Raw genomic sequence first — 6611 nt, 5'->3', positions numbered from 1 at the left:
GACTGTAGGGGGAAGTTTCATGAGGAGCAGCTTGAGGTCACTTGGTCTGTTCAGTCTGGAGAAAAGGAGACTGAGGGGAGACTTTATCGCAGTCCAAAACTTCCTTGTGAAGGGGAAGCAAAGGGGAAGATTCTGATCCCTTCACTCTCATGACCACTGACAAGACTTGTGTAAACAGCATGAAGCTGAGTCGGGAGGCTTAGACTAGGATTTTATTAGGAAAAAGTGTTTCCCCCAAAGGGTGGCTGGGCAAGGGAACAGGCTCCCCAGGAAAGTGGTCACAGCACAAACCTAACTGAGTTAAAGAAGTGTTTGGACAATGCTCTAGGGCACATGGTGTCAGTCTTAGGAATCGGGCTGGGTAGGGCCAGGAGGTGGATTTGATAATCCAGATGGGTCCCTTCCAACTCAACATATTCTATTTAAGAATTTTCTCTTAGTATAAAGGAAGAACAGTGATGTCTCCTTTTAAAGGATATCTGGAGCTAATCAGTTTGCTTCAGCTCTTTCTTTAAGCTATTTCTTACTGCTCCTTTTAATGAGTCCCTAAAAATCCTGGTTTGAATTGTTTTTTTTAATTATTCCTTTTAGAAACATCCCCCCCAGCCCTCACTCCTTCATCAGAAGAAACAAAATAGATTCAAAAGGCATTTTTAACACTGGGGCATTTTGGCTTATGCCTGCCTATGTTTGATCAAAAGGGTAGGATAGCTTCTCCTCTGGTGCCTCCAGCTTTCTGTTTAGTGGTACTCTGTCCTTTTAGTCCTTGCCATATGGTACCCATAAAATGTCTTGCAAGCTGTTTTGAGTATATGTATGTATTTGGGTATAGTTGCCTCTCAGTTTCTGTCCCCTAAAGTTCTTTTTTTTCATCTCCGGCTCCACAATCCATATTAAGAGAGAGCGCTGATAGTTTCTTTTATGATGATTTGTCCTCCTTCTATTTCTTGCACACCTGCAAAGACTTGTGGACTATCTTTGTCTTATTTTGGACTTTGAAAAGTTGATTCTGAACATTTTTACCAGGCATTATTTGCCTATAGCAGTCTCTAGCCTGAGGTTAGTCTGTGTGAAACAGCCTAAAGCCAGGTAGGTGTTTCATTGGTGTGGTTCATCTGCGTGGTTCGGTCCTGTTAATCACAAATCAAATGTGCCCAGGGAGCAAGTGGGAATGAAAAATGCCAGTTTCCCACTCATGAGATATTAAAGAAGAGGGGGTTAGAACAGGTTGCAGGTCAGTGAATAAAATAAAATTTTAAAAATTAAAAAAAAAAAAGATGAAAATAAAACCCAAAAAAGAAAAATTATGCAAATTTAAGCAATTACACCAACCGATGCCCAGCTGCTCCCTGAGCACCTTCTCCTCTCACCCCCCAGTCTCCCCTCAGCCTTTTATGCTGACACCATATGGTATGGAATACCCCTTGGGTCAGTTGGGGTCAGCTTTCCCAGCTGTGTCATCTCCCAGATTCCTGTGCACCTCCAGCTTCCTCACTGGTGGAGTGTTGAAAGGAGCAGAAAAGGCTCTGACACTCTGTAAACATTGCTCAGCAGTGAAAAAAAAACATCTCTGTGTTATCAAGACTTTTTCTAGCACAAGTTCAAAACAGTAACTATAATAGCCCTGTAAAAACTAGTTTGAAGATATTTAACTCTACCCCAGCCAGAACCAGCACATGGAAAATTAATTTCCCCTCAAACTCACTAATACTGAAAGGCAGCATGAAATCTGAGGAAGAGCAAAGTGTGATGAACTTGGGCGTGGCTGGCTGGCAGCCAAGAGTCTGAGATAAGGGTCAAAGAGCTTGGGGAGGAAATACTGGAACTGATGTGTGAAAAGCAGCACTGAGCATTTGTTAAACAGAATAGAAAAGTTCAGTGTCTGATTCAATTAAGACCTGACTTCAAGGAGGCAAATGTGGGAGGAGAGGAGGGGCTGAACATCTGTTTTAAGGGGTAATAGGTAAGTAGGGAGAAGCTGAATCAAACAGTAAGTCTGGGGTTAGTGTTAGTAGAGTGATGCCATTCATGGACCATCACACAGTGTGAGAGACACACAGTGGCTTGGAAAAAACTATTTAAGAGGTAAAGGGACCACTGCGGCTCTGAGGGAGAGTCCCAATCCAGAGGATTGTGGTAGACAGACATGGGAAGAACCAGACCCGTGTAAGCCTGCTAACTGTGATAATAGTGCTAAAAGGGGCTTCTTTCCTCACACTATATGCCCTCTGCAAAGGGTGAGTCAGAGAAACAAATCACATCTCCATTTACCAAGACCACCGTAACGAAAACAAAGACTGCAGATGCAAGGCAACAGAGAAGAGAGCGTGTCACTATCACAACAGGCTTCATTCCACAGCAGATAAAAGCCATGACATGTGACTGATGCTCTCAAAAGGGATTACACTGAGCAGCTGGTTAGGCTGAAGGGATGGCCTCGATTAAAGGCACATCTCTCTCAAGCAGTAGACTCAGGTGAGACTGGCACCAAGGTCAGCCACACTGGCTGAAGATCCTCTAGTTAGTGATGACTCAGACTGATGGGCCAAAAAGTGGTCTTACTCTGACAAATTCTACTGGGTCTGGCAAGGACAGAGTTACCTTTCTTCTAAGCAGTCTGTTTGTGTTCTTTGGGTCTGTGACTAACAGACAACACACCCACATCTTGATATTGCTAGGCAGCACTTGGAACAGGATTTCTTTTTTCCCACTCTGCCTCAAACATGAGCAGACTGGGGTGAGCAAGAAACTGAGTGGATACAGCTGGGACAACAGACCTGAATGGACCAAAGGAATGTCCCCTTGTATCCTATAATGTCATCCTCAGCAAATGTAATGTTGACTCCTCCAGTGTGCCATGGTTATCCACGTGTCCACTAAATCCATTCTCTACTACAAAGTTAGTCAACTTTCACAGCTGAGTCTTCAGATTTACTGCTTAGGTAGTAAATCTCCATGATATCCTTCAAGATTCTTGATGTCAGGTTATGTATTTTCATAGCCTGTGATACTTTCTGTCTTGACATGGGCAATCCCCAAGTTCCTTTGAACTCACTGGTACTTACCATCTAATTATAGAGACTTACCGATTTTTGTATTTTTTTCCTTTTTGAACAACAGAATTCACAGTACTTTGACCTTGAGACTGTTTATGCTGAGTGCCAAGATTTGACACAGGAGCCTCCCCTGAAATTCCTCAGTATTACCACAGTTCTCCTAAGTGTTCCTTCTCTATTTTTGCATTATAGACTTCCTGGAAAGCTGTTCCACTTCTGATGTTTCATATTTCTTTCAACTTTGAGAAGTTATTAATCAAACTAATCTGATATTGTTTTTCACTTTTCTATTTGAACACAGCTTCATGTTTTTGAAAGACGCCTTACTTCATCTTGTGACATTTCTTCTAAGAGTTTCCTTTAGCCTTCTCAAATGGAACTTTGGAAACAGAGGTACATTTGCAGAAAGCTTGACTCTTTAAATGGCCATTACTGAAGCTGGACCCAAACATAACATCTCATTTCCTTTAACTTTGTTGCTTGACCATAAAAACAAGATTTTATTTTTATCATTCCACTATCATCATCCATTCCCAGGGTAAACCCTTTTCACAGAAACTGGTTGTAAAGCAGGATGTGGATAAGGTTAAGTATGCCTTGAAGCAAATTTTGTTGAGAACTGTGACCCCATTATTTGTCCAGATCAAGGTTCCCAGTAAAAGAGTGATATTGTAGTGAGCACAGAGAACTTTCCACTAAGGGTCACTAAAGTAATTAGGGAGCAGGACAATCTCACATACAAGGAGATTCTGAGGCAGCTGGACAATTCCTTTGATATGATCCCCACTGAGCCTTTGTATTTTTTCCTTTAGGAGGAAAGGCTCAGTGGGGATCATATCAAAGGAATTGTTTAGCCTAAGGAGGAAGGGCTCAGTGGGGATCATATGAAAGTGAATAAATACAAGATGGGTCCAAATTCTTCTCAGTAGTATCCAATATCAGGATAAGAGTGGGCACAAATTAAAATAGAAGAAATCCCATTTAAACATGCTTTTTTTTTTAAATGTGATGAAGCACTGGAGCAGGTTGCCCAGTGAGGTTGTAGAGTCTCTATCCTTGAGGGTATTAAAACCTGATTTGACATGGCACTTGGCAATCTGCTCTATGTGACCCTGCTTTGAGCAGCAGAGTGAACTAGATACCTCTATAGAGCTCTTTCAGCCTCAACTATTCTATGTCTCTGTGATTCTATTTTCCTTATTCATCCTGCCCCCCCTCCAAAAAAACCCCAAAAGCCAAAAAATCCACCTTACTCTTTTTCCATGTTACTTCATTCCTCCTCTCCCTTCTGAATTCTCTCCCCAGCCCAAAGGCAGACACACAGCAAATCACGCAGTACCGGTGAAAAGAAAGAGGAAAGAGCCCCCCTTAACTTGGCTGCAGCAGCCCTCTCCCCCTCCACCACTGCTGTGGTTATTGCCACCAAGCAGGCATCAGGAAGAGGCACAGGCTGGGACCTGACAGCAGCTGGTGGAGATTAATGAATCCCTTTTCCTTCTTTTTCCTCTTACTTTTTTCCTGAACAGGCTTCTCACAGGAAATGGTGACCCTTTTGTTTGCCACAGGCAACATTCTACCTTAAGGGTTCTGTCACCTTTGGAGCAACAGAGATATGGAGGGAAATGCATGTCAAATAGTTTCTTCAGAGGTCAGACCAAGGGCATCAGCTTTATCACTACCCTAGGTGCAGAGGCTGATGGATTCAAACTGTCTACAAATCCACTGCCCCTCAGTATGCAGTGGCAGTGCAGTATTTCAGTTACAGCCTTGCTGAGGTCCCATGAAGCCTGGTGCTACTGCTCTGCCTCCCTTGGGAATGCCAGCTGGGGCCTGTCTCTGTTAAGGGCTAAAAGAGTCTGGCAAACCTCAATTTGTAGGTCACAAGATGCCGGGGAGCTGACTCCTCAGCCATGCTAGTGTTAGGAGATGAGTTGCTTTGCTCCCAGGAAGAGATTAATTGTTTAGTAGGAAAGGAGGCCAGTCCTCCATGAGTGGTGGGATGCTGACCTCACTCCCTAGTCTGTAACTTTGCTTCCCTAGCTTCTAGCTTCACTAGAGGAAGGGAAGGTACACATTGTGTCACCAACATGTTTTATGAAAAATCCTTTCCTTAGGATTTTTCCCTCCTGAGAAGCTGAGGGGCCTCAGGAACAAACTGTAAACAATTCTTATCTGCTGCTGAGGAATGCAACAGGGGAATCTGTGATTGGCCTCATCTGGTTGTTTCCAATTAAGAGCTTATCACAGATCACCTGTCCGGCCAGTCTCGGTCAGAGACAAGCCTTTGTTATTCATTCCTTTTCTATTCTTAGCTTAGCCTTCTGATGAAATCCTTTCCTCTATTCTTTTAGTATAGTTTTAATATATTATCTATCATAAAATAATAAATCAAGCTTTCTGATACATGGAGTCAACTTTCTCGTCTCTTCCCTCTCCTGGGACCCTTGTGGACAATACTACACACATTGCTCTGTCTCAGCAGACCCACAACTTCTACACGTCTGTCCCTGCCACTGGTGAGAATTACTCACTCCATGGCACCACCTCTACCAGCGACAAGACTGTCCATGACCATGGGGACAGTAACATCTCCCTTCACCTAATGACACACCTGAAAAAATAACCTTCTTTACAATGGGATCTGTTGGATGCCTCCTCTCAAAGATGAGGTACTCTCTAATCTTTGGGAAGGAGAGAACTCTGTTGTATTTCTGCAGGATACTCACAGCAACCTAACTATGAAGCCAGGGTAGAAGATAGTCAGTCACCTCACCCTCTGTGAGGTGCTAACTCCATCTTGCCCAAACATTTACGCAAAAGTCCTGGGTTTGTCGAATTTATGTGAAGTGTCATGGCACCGTTTCTTGCAAAGGTTTTTGGAAATAAAAGTAGCATATGTCAATCAGTTGATCAGATAATTTTCATGTCTTTCCAACACTTGACAGAAGTCAAAGGCAGGACTCCTTATGTAAGTAATGTTAGCTGAGCCATTTGTATTTCTCCCAGCATCCCCTAATTATGTTATTGCACAGATGTTTCACATATATTGTCCTTGCCCATGGCAAGGTGTTTGGAACTAGATGACCTTTGAAGTCCCTTCCAATGCAAACCACGCTATAATTCTAGGATTTCTACTCATTCACCTGGAAGACACACGGGGTCTAGAGACCTGCACTTCCCCAGGACTCTACTGAAATCTCTTTCACAGTCTGGCATCAAGTATTCTGTCATGAAGTCTTCAGATAGCAAGGCAAATTTGGAGTAGGAGGTTACACACTACCGCAAGCCATTTGGCTTCTTCATTCATGAGTTTGATGACAAAGTGCAGGGTGAACCTCTTCGGTATTTGTAGGGTTTAGTGTGTTCATCTCCACCATAATCTCTCCTACAGTTGCTCTTATTTTAGACAGATTCTCAATGGAGTGCTGATCCTGAGGGAAAAAAAGCATTCCTCGGAGAGGGATCTTGCCGCTGGATCCGGCCGGCGGAGCTGGACAGCGGCCTCCGGCCCCGCCCCGGCCGTCCCGGCCCCGCCCGCCGCTGCTCCGCGGCCAC

Source organism: Serinus canaria, chromosome 2 (assembly GCF_022539315.1).
Source record: "Serinus canaria isolate serCan28SL12 chromosome 2, serCan2020, whole genome shotgun sequence".
Classification (NCBI taxonomy): domain Eukaryota; kingdom Metazoa; phylum Chordata; class Aves; order Passeriformes; family Fringillidae; genus Serinus; species Serinus canaria.
Note: the sequence above shows the minus strand (reverse complement) of the source record.